This window comes from Aulonocara sp. 'chitande type north' Nkhata Bay, linkage group LG10 (assembly GCF_057382095.1).
Source record: "Aulonocara sp. 'chitande type north' Nkhata Bay isolate Kocher_YH1m ecotype deep benthic linkage group LG10, A_spYH_male_GT1.1, whole genome shotgun sequence".
NCBI lineage: Eukaryota > Metazoa > Chordata > Actinopteri > Cichliformes > Cichlidae > Aulonocara > Aulonocara sp. 'chitande type north' Nkhata Bay.
Genome location: NC_141353.1, coordinates 32,399,736 through 32,415,983, shown reverse-complemented (window position 1 = coordinate 32,415,983; position 16,248 = coordinate 32,399,736). Strand labels below are relative to the sequence as shown.

The window sequence follows — 16,248 nt, the reverse complement described above, 5'->3', positions numbered from 1 at the left end:
GCCAGACATCATGCCATGATCCAAGGTAATTCAGGAACAAATGAGAAACAAATTAACTGAGATTATCAGTCCGGAAAAGGTTATAAAGCCTTTTATAAAAGCAAAAAAAGAAGCTTTGGACCCCCCAAGTGTTCATGACTCCAATATAAGAAAGAGACTGTTGGCAAAAATGGCCCGCATGGCAGTGTTCCAAGATGAAAACCATCGCTAAGGCAAAAGGAACAAAGTCTCATCTCAATTTTGCCAGAAAATATCTTGATGACAGGGTCGCCACCAAAATTGACCCCCCCCCCCAGCTCCCCCTGGCAAGTCTGTCCTATGTTAATAATTTTAATAAACATAAGCACAGAGAAAGACACCCGACAATGAGTTGAAAGATTAGCTTATTTATTCCTACATATACAATTTGTCATTTGTATTGTCACTTTGTATGTTCCTCACAATTTCTCATCATCCTCCAATGTGGTTGAATTACAATTTCTCCTTCATGCAAACACTAGTATTGGTGTCATCCATTGGTGAGAACAATGTTAACATACTGTACAACCAAATTAGTTCCTAGAACTTAAATTATGCAAACTCATTGCCTCAAAACAAAAAAAACCAAACAAAACCCACAAGTAAAACTTGATAACCAAGCTAGGACAATTTATTCATGGAGTACCCAGTACTTAGAATAATTAGATTTTTCTGAATGAAACCTATCCACATAGAAATCGAATGCAACTAGATCACATTATGTTTTATTATCCTCGAAATTAAAGACATTTTGTAATGCAGTTGAAATCAGACCAACTTTTATTTTCAAATGCAAAAAATATTTATTAGTCAACATACTGGACACATTAATGACAAACAAGTATATTCCCACTATTGTAGCTTGTGTTATTTAATTATACTTCAAATATTATCAAATTCCATCTATCCATCCATCTTCATCCGCTTTATCCGGGGCCGGGTCGCAGGGGCAGCAGCCTAAGCAGAGAAGCCCAGACCTCCCTCTCCCCAGCCACCTTCTCCAGCTTATCCGGGGCAACACCAAGGCGTTCCCAGGCCAGCCGAGAGATCTAATATCTTCAGCGTGTCCTGGGACATGCCCGGAACACCTCACCCAGGAGGGATCCTTATCAAATTAAATTTTCATATTTGTTAAACAATTTAAAACTTTAATAACCTTACAAAAAAACAAAACCAAAGTCTCAGATTGAATTATTTTGAACCCAAGTTTAAGCAGTTCTGCTCAGTCCAGGCATTACAGCCTGAAAGACTGTCATGGATTAAGGTAATGAAAATGCAGTGATCGCAGAAAGTTCAACTTCCCTTATGTACAGTGGCAGTGAATGTGGGATGGAGATGCAATGGTCTTGAATCTGCAGGTGACTTTCTTCACTGAACACCATCTGTGATGGAGGGCTCGTCTCTCCTGGTATCCTATAAGGAAACAATCATATTCTTTAGAATGCCACATTACATTTGCTCTTCTTAAAACATTTTTTTCCTGCATTTGCTACAGAACAGACCTCAAGATAGACAATCAAGCTGAATCATTGCACTGTTACAAAACATCCATCCATTTTCTTCCATTTATCTGCAGTTGGGTCCCAGAGGCAGGATCCTAAGCAGAGCACCCCGGAACTCCCTCTGCCCAGCCACCACCTCCAGCTTATCCAGGGGAACTCCTCCCAGTGGGACATAGACACGTAGACAAAACCTGCTGGTACCCTTTGGTCAATGAAAGGAAAAAGTCACAATGGTCACAGAACTAACTAATCTGACTAAATAATAAAAATTCTATGAATGTTAACCAATGAACGTCTATCGTTCGAGCGTGTATCACACTCAACATGGACCAGAGGAAGTGAAAGGAAAGATGTCTCAGGAGATAAGATAAATAATCATAGACAAGCATGTTAAAGGCAAAGGCTATAAGACAATCTCCAAGCAGCTGGATGTTCCTGTGACTACAGTGCACATATTATTCAGAAATTTAAGATCCATGGGATTGTAATCAACCTCCCTGGACGTGGCCACAGGAGAAAAATTGATGACCAATCAAAGAGACAGATAATCTGAATGGTAACAAAAGAGCCCAGAAAGACTTCTAAAGAGATCCAAGGTGAACTTCATGCTCAAAGCACATCACTGTCAGATCGCACCATCTGTTGTTGTTTGAGCCAGAGTGGACTACATAGGAGATGACCAAGGAGGACACCACCAACAAATCACAAAAAGGCACATCAGCTCCATGTTCACAGAAGGAAAAATGAAGCATATCAAGAAAAGAACACTGTCCCTACTGTGAAACATGGAGAGGGATCTGTTATGTTCTAGGGCTGCTTTGCTGCATCTGGCACAGGGTGTCTTGAATCTGTGCAGGGTACAATGAAATTTCAAGACCATCAAGGGATTCTAGAGAGAAATGTGTTGGCCAGCGTCAGAAAGGTTGGTCTCAGACGGAGGTCATGGGTCTTTGCAATAGGACAATGACTCAAAACATACAGCTAAAAAACACCCAAGAATGTCTAAGAGGATAACATTGGACTATTATAAAGTCGCCTTCTTGGAGCCCTGACCTCAATCCTATTGGGCATCTTTGGAAGGAGCTGAAACATGCTGTCTAGAAAAGGCGCTCTTCAAAAGAGGAAAATACTGGAGCAGTTTGCTCATGAGTGGACCAAAATACCTGCTGAGCTTTGCAGAAGTCTCATTGACAGTTACAGGAATAGTTTGATTGCAGCGATTGCCTCAAAAGGTTGTGCAACAAAATATTAAGTTATAAATTAAGTTATTAATAAATTTTACTTCCTTACTACTTACTAAATATCTTGTTTCCCACACTGAAGATTAACAATATATTGGAAAAGCAAAATACTTACCACTCAGTTGACATCTTTCTGTCCAACAGCTCCTTTTCTAGACTCAAGAGTCTCCAGAGTCACCAGAGCCTCAAAGAAAGTAAAAAGCAAGAAGAGGGAAAACCAGCAAATTATTTAGAAGCTGATTCGATTCTTAAAGGCTGTCCAGCCATTATAGCTGACAACATAGAAACTGAATATTAATCTCATACAGTCAAATTACACTATAGCAGGAGTTGGCAACTTTTCTGATGATGAGTGCAATCTAAAAATTCTTCAGAAGTTAATGTGTCACATCAACCAACTTTTTTCAACTAGCCAACCTTTTTCCTACATCAAACCCTGCCCCTGGCTGTGGAATGCAGGCAGTCGTAAGAAGGGAAACTTGTTGGAGTTCTAAATGTCACAACTTGACAGTTGTCTCTGCTTTCACATTTTTCAGCTCAATCTCCCTGGCTCTGGCCAGCTCCGCCCATAAGTTCTAGCTCCTCCTTCAGATGAAACTCTTTCGCATTTCTCTCTCTCCAGCTGGAGATGAGCCAGATGAACTCGTAGCCTAGCATCCTGCTTTGAACCTAAGGACTATCGAGAGTGGCTCAAAATGAGGCAGTGTCATTGGCAGTCTCCTCAGGCAGTCCCTGAGCAAGAGGCGTGGACACATACAGTGCTATATTTTGATCTGGCAACAGGGGAACATGCTAAGATGCTACACCATGCTCAGCCAACTCAGGTGGACTGGGAGACATTTGCAAGGCCAATATCCCCTTATCCACCAAGCCAGACACCAGAGCAGCTTTTAGCTCAGCTTTATGCAGAACTATGGAGACCCCAATCCCGTAAAATGATGCCACCTCATGCAAATAGTTTTTCCTACAGGCATCGAGCTGGGCAAGTGACAGGTTAGCCGTAAACACAGAAATATCTAATGTAGACATTCAAACATAGTTTTAAAAAAAAGAAAGAAAAGAAAACCGGTCAATAGCACACAAGCCAGCTACCCTAGGGCTACCAATAAACGAGAACCTTCCCCCAACACACACACACACACACACACACACACACACACGAGAAAAATCTATAACAACGGGGTTATCCAATAAATAAAAATACCACTGAACCTCTCCCCAGTCCTACCTACCCTTGAATGCTAGCCTACCTAGCTTCTGGAGTGTACCAGGCTCGAGGCAACTTTAAAGGCAAACTTTCAGTGCTTTGAGCACTGAAAAGCCTACCCCCAACAGGGACCCAAATCCCCACCCGGGATTACTCCGAAAATAACAAAGGCAAAATAAAAAACGAGTGCCTGAAGGAAGAGCTTACACTCAGCTAGACACTCCCCTGTGCTAACTGGGGAGAGCGTCCCAAATACACCAAAGTTAAACAACGGACCCAAAACCTGATACCCAGCCATTTCAGTTTCTTTCATTCAAATCCCGTTGTATGCAACTAAAACATGTTTATGTTTACTTGAATAGAAACAGTTTACAGTTCTATAATTAGCCACAGATTTTACATTTTTCTTCAAATTTGTTTAGAAAGATTCCACTTAAACTACCCTTAAACGTACTATTCTCTTAAAGATAATGTCAATAGCAAGAGGTGGACCTATCAGCATTGCCTAGCTATACACCAAATAGAGCCACACAGGTCAGAGATGGACAATAGTCACCTGAGCAGGACAGTAGGGCTGTGTGATTTGACAAAATATATCAGATGACAGAATTGAAACATCTACCATTTAACATTATACTCTAATTTGTTTTGTGGTGTCAAAATACACAGTTTACAGCAAAAAAAATAAAATAAAATTTCATCGTTTGGATGGTCACCATGTGGATGCAGGCACAGAATACCAGCATGGCCATTGAGGATGAGGCAGAACCAGGTAGCTCCAAACAGAAGGACCAGTCAAAACAACTCAAGGACCTTAGTCCTTGGGTGGCTGTAGCTCAGGAGTGTAGGTGCAGGTAGAGCAAGTCATCTACTGATCGGAAGGTTGGTGGTTCGATTCCTGGCTTCCCCTAGTCTGCATGCCAAATATCCTTGGGCAAGATACTAACCCCAAATTGCTCTCCGATGCATCCATCGGAGTATGAATGTGTGTGAATGTTAGCTATAAAGCACTTATAAAGATATGCTTGTGCGAATGGGTGAATGCACAAGTTGTGTAAAGCGCTTTGAGTGCTCAGATGAGTAGAAGAGCGCTATATAAGAACCAGTCCATTTACCATTTAAAAAAAAAAAAGGATGAATAGTGTTAGTGTGTCCCGTGCTGTTAAATCTCAGTGTGACGTTTGTATCTATAAGTTTAAAAATTGCGTGCCGTTTTGTCTCTATGAAACGTACGTACTACATTGAACAGCATAGTACATTAAACCACTAACTGTTCTGCACGCCACATTTCCATTTAGCTTGTGTTAATCCCTACCACCTTTAAGTTATCAACACTGTAGTTTCGAAGGTGGCTTTTATTTTTAAATCAGGTCTCAAGGTCTCTTGCCATAATACTTGGTATAAACACATAATGCAAAACCAAGTGAGGGCTGGCTTGACTGTACTTCTCAAATTGGAGATTAAGCTTGACACCAGTTAATGATTTGCTGCACTTTCCAGCGTTGTGTCAAAGTAGTTACCCCCAGCAAAAATTGTTTCCCCATCCATGAGAGCACGCAGGAGGAGGAGCCACATGCTAGGCTCAGTTACTGTATGCTACTTGTTACTGATCTGCACTTGTTGTAATAAACCCCAAAAGCTGAAAAACACACTTGCCAGGGTTTCTACTGGCCAGGGATGTCAGCAGACATCAATAATTCGGTGGGTACTCAAACTCTGAAATTTTACTATAGCCGACTTATTTTAAGATGAACACAATTTTCTGTCTCTCTCAAAATAATTGATATAAAACTTGACCATCAACTGGTGAGTTTCTTAATTGCTTTTGTTTTTGATCAGGGTTCCCAGTGTCCAGTTTGCCAGGCAAGTGCTGCAACAATTTAAAAAAAAAAAAAAAAACAAAAAAAAAAAACAAAACACATTCCCATAAAGGGAGTCAATCACTGAAAATAATCACATTTAATCACAGAATGTTTTGTTTAGAAACCTGATTGATTTGTATACTTCAAAAATAAGAGTAGGAGATTAGCATTCTGTGTAATTTCAATATTATTAATGTAAATATGTTTTTCTAGTTAAGATTTCTCAGCCATTTGAATTGGTTGGAATGGACCTTATCCACAAACAAATGGCTCGGTAGAGAGAATGAACAGCACCATCCAGAGGTAAATTCTTTGTTATATTCTGTAATAGACCACACCAAAGCCTGATACTTTGAGTACATCCAGCTTAATGCGTGAAACATTACAGTTTTATGGGGTTCCCTTCCACTAAAACATTAAGGTATGACATTTAAAAGCCAAAAAGGAAAATGATGTCATATGAATGTTTTGCATGTGCCTTTATTGTCAGAGCCCTCTGTAAAGTTGTTGGTGACCAACCAGAAACATGGGATGACTATCTGGATGTTGTGATGTTTGGTCTCAGAACAAAAAAAAAAAAAAAAAAGAAAAAGAAAAAGAAAAAAAAAAAGAAAAAAAAGAAATAAAAGCAAATGACCACTGAAGTACTCATCCCATTACCTGATTTTTGGCAGAGAGGCTTGTTATCCATATGAAATCCCAGAACACTACATGGTCTTTCTGTCTGTGACAAACTACAGGAAAATCCTACGCAAAGCACCATAGTAAGTTTTTGATGCACATGCAGAACAGTTTCAATGCATGCTACATCACCACCTTAAAAGCAACAATTTTATCAGATCCAGGGTCAGAAGCTACAGCAAAGGAAGAAAACGCCACCAGAACCAGCCCCCAAAACCAGTACACGCTGCAGGTCCACAAGCCAAATCACAAACAGCAGCAGACCCAGATCCAAAAGCTCCACCAGTGACTACTCCCCAGGTTGTAGCACCACAAGCATCAACTACGCCTAAGCAATCTACAGCACAAACTGTAGAAGCAACAGTACTACCAGCAACAGCCTCACAAGCTACTCCTGCACCACTTCCAGCATCATCCCCTCAAAGATATTCTCAAGCTGTTGCAGAGAAATGGAAAAAAATAAAAAATAAAAAAATAATAATAATTCTTTGTTATTGTGTAAACCAGAATGTTCAGAATTGACATTGTACAATTGTACCCTGTCTGGCAACATTTTGATCTCATCTCTCCAAATAAGGTATGCACACAGTAATAAATATCACAAATGATAAGTACCATAATATAAATAAACCACACCCCAGATCCTATAATCTGATTTCTGTCTTTTAGTTTATTGAAAGGTGAAGTGTTTGCTGTGCTCCAAAGAACTTTAATACAGCAACAACACCTCATCTATGCTGAGGCCTTACAGAGCCCTGCGCGAAAACAAGGAGGCTATCCAAGGTGGACCAAGCTCAGTTAAGTTTTTTTAGGTTGTAAGGATACAGTCATTTTATACATTTAGATTCCCCATGTCATTCATTTATATTTGGCTTGTAATTACAATATATGTAATTTCTCAATGTTTTGTTTGTTTTATCAGGGGAGAGGAATGATGTGGATGAGGCCTTGGTCAACATGGTGATTCCCAGCCCTTCACTATTGTGGAGGACAGTGGGTTTAGAAAGCTTGTTAAAGCTTTGAACCCTAACTATGTTCTCCCCACAAGTCAGGTGTGTATCTTAAAATATGAAGCATGTTTGCAGTTTTCCTATATTTCCATATTAAGAGCGGTACTTTCTTTTGTTTAGGCTTTGAAAGCTATGGTGGACCAAAGATACAGAGTCCAAACTAAAAGAAAAACTGACTGTGGCAAAGGCTTCTGCAGTTAGTTTGACATCTGATATGTGGACCTCCATTAACACAGAGGCTTACCTAGCTGTCACCTGCCATTTCACCGATTCTAACACTGCATTGCATTCTGTGGTGTTAGGTGTTCAGCACTTCCCTAAAGCAAATACTACTATCAATTTGTCCCAAGTAACAGCAGCGCTCATGTCAGAGTGGGGCATTACAGACAAAGTTACATGTTATGTGACTGATGGAGCAGCAAACATGGGTGCTCATGCAAAGGAACTTTGTTTGTGTCACAGTAATTGTGAGGCGCATACATCGAACCTAATGGTCAAAAGCTCTTGATCAACACACCACGCTGTCTGAGATCCAGACCACCTGTAGGAGGATAGTGGGATATTTCAACGTTTGTTCCATTAGTTCATTACTGTTTTAAACACTTAAACCCCCGGAGAGCAGCCATTTGGCTTTTCTAACAGGGTTCCATCTCTAAATGACGGCTGGTCAGCAAACCTGGGAAACCCACAGATAATTGGAACTATGGCACGAAACAGCTTCCAAGACATCATGCAACACCTACGCTTCATGACAAGTCCACCCGCAGTGATCGAGCAAAGACTGATAAGTTCGCTGCAATTTCCAGTGTGTGGGGATCATTTGTCACCAACTGCATCACGTGCTACAACCCTGGTCTACATATCACCGTTGATGAACAGCTTTTCCCATCAAAGACTCGGTGCTGTTTCCTGCAGTATATTGCAAGTAAACCTGACAAGTTTGGGATCAAGTTTTGGGTGGCTTGCAACCTAAAATCCAAGTGCATTTGCAATGTCTTCCCATATCTTGGCAAGGACCCCAATCGTCCCACTGGGGAGAGACTTTCTGAAAATGTAGTAATGAGGCTGATGGAACCATTCCTAGACAAGGGCAGAAATGTTACCACGGACAATTTTTTCACATCGCTTTCACTTGCGCAAAAACTTCTTAGACGGAAAACCACCATCCTCGGCACAGTCAACAAGATTCGCAGGGAAATTCCTCAATCCACTCGACAGACAGATCGCAATGAATTCACCACTCAGGTATGTTGCAGGTCTTTTGTGGTTCTATGTTTATGCGTTTCATTGTGTGTAAAAGGGCTATGGAAATAACAATTTATCTTATTTCTTAGGTGTTTTCAACCTCTGCTGCCACGCTGACGGCGTATGCGGCCAAACGGAAGAAGACCGTCTATATTCTTAGCAGCATGCACAGCGTGGTTCAGACTGATAACACTACCAAAAGGAAGCCAAACACTGTCACCCTTTACAACAAAACAAAGTGTGGCGTGGATGTGATGGACCAGATGGTTCGGGAGTACACTGTCCGCAGAGGAACACGGCACTGGCCAGTTGCCGTGTTTTATAACATGATTGACATGGCAGCACTGAATGCACATGTGCTGTATCAAGCATGCACCGGGACGAAGGAAAGACGGGTGGACTTCCTGGTGGAGCTTGCAAGAGAGTTGGCTCACTCTCATGTAGCTGCGAAGAAGGCAAGAAAAAAAAAACAGTTGCTTTGGACACAACCCTCCACACCTAGCCCTGGAAAAAGAGCCATGTGTCAGGTCAAACACAAATGCAAGAACAATCATGCCACTGTGCGATGTGTTCACTGCAACAGATACACATGTGGTAAATGCAGACAACGGATACCATGGCAGTGCCAGGATTGTGAGTGATTGCTGAAAATGTTGAAATGTACTCACTCACTTTTTATTATTATTTGTAAATATGTGTACAAATGGTTGGTTTTTTGTACTGTTTTTATCAATAAATCTCAGCAACAAAGGGCATACACCCATGTGTGTTGATTTCTCCCTAAGATGGCAAACTGAAACACTCCAAGTTGGTGACTTTTGGAGATTTCCCTGGATGATTGAGAATGCATCAGACGAACACAAAAGGAAGTTCACAGCTTTTAGCAGCTCCCCCACCCCCTCATTCACACACCCCCACTCCCCTCCCTCCAGAATTCCCAGGTAACAACCTAATATACATATGAATGACTAGCCAATTTAGCTTCCACTTGGCTGAAGCTAAAGCCTAGCTAAAAGCCATTTGGCTGCTCTCCGGGTTTTAAAGGTAGAAAGGTAGAAGCCTGGCAGTGCTACTGTTAAGGAGCTGCTGCAGTAACACAGCTTGAATTAATCAATTTGTGTTGGCTGTTTCTTTGGAGAGGCTGCAGGAACAAATGGGCCGGCCTCCACTGAAGTTAATTCAAGAGGTGGATACACGTTGGAACAGCACATTCCAAATGCTTCACCGTGTTCATGAGCTCAGGGAACCTATTGGAGCATCGTAAGCTGGCCTGCACACTGATATTTGCCCACTGTCCTCTGAACAGTATAATGCTCTCTCCATTTAATGATACCACCACTGAGCTGTCAGAGGAAAAGAGTGTCTGGATCCAAAGTAATTCCACTTCTAACAATGTTGCACCATGCACTAAATGAAGAGGAAATAGGAGCAACGTGTTGACATGATCATGACTGGTTTCATAGTATCAAAGTCGTTGTCTGACTATTACCAACGGGTTATTGTAGTGCACAGTTTAAGGTAAGTAGTCCGCAAGGTACATTATAATGTCAGAAAATTGCATTCACGAAACAAGTGTGTTGTTTTTCAACTTTTGCGATTTACTGCATATCAGTAACAGAAACTGAGGCAGGTAAGTGTGCTCCTCCTCCTCTGCGCTCTCATTAAAGGGTAAACAATTTTTGCAGGGGGGGGGGGGTGTAACAACTTTGGGACAACACTGGAAACAGTGGCGGTCCTAGCCTGTTTGGCGCCCCGGGTGAACACTCCCTCCCTTCAAGGGGGGGGGCTGAAGTCAAAGTTTACATTGATTTTAGCAGCAAGCAGGCGCACAAAGGGCTCTCTCGCTCACTTTTCACCAGTGTTGGGTAAGTTACTTTAAATTAGTAACTTAGTTGCATTACTAGTTACTTCTATCAAAAGTAACTCAGTTACTTCAAGTTACTCGTTACTTTCAGAGTAACTAGTTACTAGTAGGGCTGGGCGATATGACCCAAAATTCATATCTCGATATTTTTTAGCTGGATGGCGATATAAGATATATATCTCGATTTTTTTTTTAAAGCCATAAAGTAAGAACAAAAAGAGAGTTCTTAGTCAAAGCTGTGTCCCAGATGTCACACAGGCACTTTTATTAACATAGAGCATAGATGTACATAAAATTTACTCAAAAATAAATTATGAGCATTTATCAAATAATAATGCTCCATAAATAAAAGAAAACTGTTGTTTTTGTGCATAACAAAAAGCTCACAATTGTGCAGTCAAAATGTAAACTAAAAGACGCTGAGCACAATAACAAAGACAGATTTCACAGCTGCTCTGTTCCCAACTTCTACTGCGTGACTGATAGCCTGGAGTTTGAAATCCACTTCGTAACCATGTCTCTTAACAGGTGCCATTTATGGTCCTTATTAGGGCTGCCACAAACGATTATTTTGATAGTCGACTAGTCACCGATTATTTTTGCGATTAGTCGACTAATCAGATCATCATCCATTGAACGTAAAAGTACAGCTTATTGCACCAGCAGCATCTGCTCTTATATAACTATCATTAGCTTACAGCTTTAAGTGTTTAAGGTCTGTGCTAACTAAAAATAAAGACAAGATGATAGTTAATTGAATTCTAATTAAATGTGCAGATTGTTTCGGTGGAGTTTAATAAACTCCTTGCTATCTAAAATATAACAGGACACCGGAGTATATTCTCCAGCATCTCACACTTCTGATAATCAGCTGTCTGCTTGACGTTTATTCAGCTGTGTAAAAACTATAACTTTAATCTCAGCCAAACCGATTTACTCAGGAACAAATAAAATACTAAAACAAAAAGCCAAACAATAACATTTTTAATTTATCTAAGTGACTCATATATATTTAACCTGAGTCGCGAAAGACGGCGGTGGGTTTGAAAACAATTTGCCGGGAGTCCGGTGTTCTCGGCGCTAGTGACCTAGCCCCCGGCTAGCTATCGAGCTAGTGGGTAACAGACGTCTCCGAAAACGTCGGAGCGCTTTTGAAAATATGTGGTGTCCTGATAAACTGAGCAGATATTTGAGGTTTACACAGCTACATTCTCGCCTGAAAATATGTTAAACGTTTATTTTGTGACCCAGAAAGAATAATAAGAGTAATATTAAAACTAACTAGCTACTAGTGATGGGACGTTCTGTATCGAGGCTTCGGAGCGTGTGTCGAGTAATGGAGGGGGCGTTTCCGCGAAGCGCGTATCGAGGCTTGCTTCATTTATGGGAGGAGCTGAAAATGATGACGTCCGAAGCCTCGCTGCCCGGCTGTACCACGTGACTGGTTCATGAAGTGGTTCGAACTTTGCCGCGAGCTATGACAGCGATATAAACCCCTCAGACTTCATTCAAAATGTGGGTGTTTGATGGAGAGTTGCGGTTAGTGAGAGTTTGGAGACAGTTTGGAGAGGAGGATGTCCTCCCCTGTGAGGGAACATTTTGATCTTATTCCTCCCAACAAGGTATGTAAATGTCTACAGAAGATGTATTTTCATGATACTGATGGTGCAATACAATTTATGTTAAGCTGTCTTTACTTTTGTACAAGGTGAAGTGTTTGCTATGTGCCAGGGAGCTGGGATATAACAACAACATCCATGCTTAGGCACTACAGAGCTTTGCATGAGAATAAGGGGAACACCGATTGTGGAGCAAGACCAGGTGAGCCATCAAATGCCATGATAATATAGCATGCAGTAATGTTACTAAATGATATAACAATATTATACAGCTGTTATAAGTTACGTGTGTGATATTTATATTTGTGCTTTGTCTTTATTGTCTTTCCTCAGGAGAACAATCTCAAATAGATGAAGACCTGGTTACCATGGTGATTGAGGACTCACAGCCATTTAGCATTGTGGAGGACAAAGGATTCAAAAGACTTGTTAAATCATTAAATCCTAGCTATGTTCTCCCCACTAAAAAGGTCGTAAAAGCAGTGAAAATTTAGTTTTTACAGAATAAAATGTGAACAGGCAGGACTGAGGCTCAAAGCCTCAGTGTGTAGCTGTCCATACCTCAACGTTACAAAAGCACAACCACTGTCCACACCCCAACCACACCTCACCTCACAGTAAATGATCATTTCCATTTTAAGCATTTCCAAATGATCATTTTCCATACTGCCACTATAAATATACACAGTATACTGCCATCACTACACATGTTTTACACACTCCTTTTGTTGTTGACATTTACAGGCTGTGTGCAAAATGCCACACTCTTCAAATTCATGCCAGCTATTATTTTTACGTCCAGTAGGTGTCCTACTAGAGCAAATGAAGCTTCATGAAGCTTCGCGTTGGGGTGAACCAATTGGATGAAAAGCTTCAGTGCTTCATGGGGCTTCATCTGCCCATCACTACTAGCTACCGCCATTGTTGGAAACTAAGCTGGGCCGCGCTATGAATTCTGGGACACAGCTGCTTCTTCTTCTTCGGGGTTTAACGGCAGCTGGCATCCTTGTACATGCAGTGCTGCCATCTTCTGTTTCAGTCCGTTATTACACTCTTAAATCCTGCTACTTATTCCTGCTTTTGGGATCTTACAAAGCTTCAAACGACGCGTCGACTATTAAATCAGTCGTCGACGATTTTGATAGTCGACGTAATCGTGACTAGTCGACAAATCGTGGCAGCCCTACCCGTGATGCTGCCCCCCACCACGATGCCGCCCCGGGCAACCGCCGTCGTGGACTGCGGTAAAGTGAGCCGTCATTTGTGAGCCGCGGTCAAGCCAGCCGCCTCCTATCCGCCGCATAAATTTCCTTGCGCTTTTACACCAGTCTTTACGGTAGCGCCTTTTCGCTTTATATCCTGATTGAAAGCCTAGACTCGCGCACACATGCACGCGCGTGAACAGTCACACGCACGCGCGCACACAAATTACAATGGAACAGCCCAATACAGCCATCGTGACAGTCTGGTTGCATATTCAAAAATTCATTAAAAATCATTCTTAAAAGTTGATGCCAAGCTTTCAACACAATCCTCTTCTCGGACACCTACTTTACCTCTGGGCCAGTTTTTACCCAGATTTACTGTAATATTACTCAGAAATCACAGTAAACTCATATTCAGTGCAATACAGTCAATGCACTACAATTATGTTTATTTCAAAAATTCATTAAAAGTCATCCTGAATAGTTGAGGTACAACTTTCAACACATCCCCCCTCTGGGACACCTACTGTACCTGTGTGCCAAGTTTCATCGAAATTTACTGTAGAATTCCTCAGAAATTAATGGAAACATTTATTCAATCTAATACAGCCAATACACTACAATTGTGTCAATTTTCAAAAATTCATTAAATATCATCCTGAGTAGTTGATGTACAACTTTCAACAGATTCTTTCTCTGGGACACCTCCTGTACCTTTGTGCCAAGTTTCAGCCAGATTTACTGTAAAATTCCTCAGAAATTAAAGGGTACTTGTATCCAATGCAGTCGGCCAATACAGTAGAATTGTGTCAATTTTCAAAAATTCATTAAAAATCATCCTGAGTAGTTGATGTCCAACTTTCAACACATCCCCCCTCTGGGACACCTACTGTACCTGTGTGCCAGGTTTCAGCCAGATTTACTGTAGAATTCCTCAGAAATTAAAGGGTACTTGTATCCAATGCAGTCGGCCAATACAGTAGAATTATGTCAATTTTCAAAAATTCATTAAAAATCATCCTGAGTAGTTGATGTACAACTTTCAACACATCCCTCCTCTGGGACACCTACTGTACCTGTGTGTGAATGAATAGTGGCATTGTAAAGCGCTTTGGGTGCCTTGAAAAGCGCTATATAAATCCAATCCATTATTATTAGTGGTTAATAATAACACCTAACATGAGACATATTGCATTAATGGATGGAGGCACAAAAAACAAACCGTTGTTTTTTGAAGGGCAAATCAAAATCACAGCTTTATTTGTTGGTCACAGAAAATGAGCATACTAAACTAAACTTGGAAAATATAAACTCACACTTTGCAGAGAGGCACACAAGGAAACACACAGCTTGAGGGACGACACGACACTGACTCAGAGAGCTTTGAGTACTCTGGTTGAGCAGAAAAGCAATATATATAAATCAGTCCATTTATCATCTGTCTGTGTGTGTGTGTGTGTGTGTGTGTGTGTGTGTGTGTGTGTGTGTGTGTGTGTGTGTGTGTGTGTGTGTGTGTGTGTGTGTGTGTGTGAGTCAATCAATCTTTATTTATAAAGCACTTTTCATACAAAGATGTAGCACAAAGTGCTTTACATGGTTAAAAGCAGCCCACCCTGCCCTCCAACTCACCCCCCACACTCTCATTAACATAAAGTAAGTAAATTACTTGTATTATGTCCACACTGCAGAATACAATATTTTCATATAAAAGCCATATAAATATATATAAGGCTTCACAACACTGTGGTGTTCAACAAACATTGCTTCTTTACTCTACTAAAGAACTTGCTGTGACAACATGCAATACAGAGTAGTTGATTTCACATTTCTATTATACAGTTTCCATGCCTTTTTGCATAGGTTATATAAACATCTATTAAATTTGTAATATAGAGTAAGCTCTATGCTAAACCTTTTAAAATAAAACATGTAGTTCTTGTTTTACCTTACTATACTCATGAGTTAATAATTATTTCACACTCAGGATGAAGGAAACACTGGCGACGAAACATTGGAGATGTGTCCATCTGCAATGGAAGGAAATGAATCTCTCCATTTGCTCAAACAGGTTGGAATTATTTATTACATTAATTATAACTACTTTTACTCTATGAAAACAATGTCTCCATTTAAAAGTTATTTCTTTGTTTGACAAATAAAATGATATTCAAAGGATGTTGTGGAGGAGAGTGATGACAATGGCATTGTCCAAAACATTTCTCCTGAATTGAAACAACCCGGTGTGTCTCCATCACAATCGTCTACATCCCTCGAAAAGGTAAAGTATTTTCCACATAACATTTGTCATGAAATTACATCACCTATTTTTAATAAAGTCTTTCTGATGCATTATAGGACTGGAGTAGAAATTCATCAAACACAAGTGACAGTAGTAATGCTGAAGAGGAATTCTACAAATGCTCTTTGCCACAGCAGCCATGCTTTTTTTTTCCCCATTGATCAGAAAGACTGGCAAGACATTTAAAAAAAAAAAAAAAAACCACAGAAAGGGAGGCTTTTCAAAAGTATGCAGTGGACTAATGTTGTAACCACTGGCATTAAGTCAGTACACCCATTTTGCAGTTTTGGATTTAAGAGGCATACCATCAAGACCAGTCAGTCACATTCTAAGACGGCTGTATTCTCATGTACGGGATACTGCCGTTTTAAGGATTGTCCAGTGACTGTGAAAGTGGAGGTTAAAGATGAAAAAACCCTGAAGGCTGATGTGCTTTTCCAAGGAGGTGAGGTGTGCCACAACACAAAGGAAATAAAAACAAGACCTGTGCGTGGA

At 40.7% G+C, this 16,248-nt stretch overlaps 2 long non-coding RNA genes across 2 annotated transcripts; one reads left to right on the top strand and one right to left on the bottom strand.

The window, feature by feature from the left end:
- Positions 1-370: 370 nt before the first annotated feature.
- On the bottom strand, positions 371-6,080 carry LOC147321211 (uncharacterized). Its single transcript, XR_015131334.1, has 3 exons — positions 2,877-6,080; positions 1,521-1,722; positions 371-1,431 (listed from the first exon to the last, which is right to left on the bottom strand). It is a non-coding gene; the product is annotated as an uncharacterized LOC147321211 (long non-coding RNA).
- Positions 6,081-15,380: 9,300 nt separating this feature from the next.
- Positions 15,381-15,955, top strand: LOC147321210 (uncharacterized). The gene is made up of 3 exons (XR_015131333.1): positions 15,381-15,522; positions 15,628-15,732; positions 15,810-15,955. It is a non-coding gene; the product is annotated as an uncharacterized LOC147321210 (long non-coding RNA).
- The last annotated feature ends 293 nt before the right edge of the window (positions 15,956-16,248 follow it).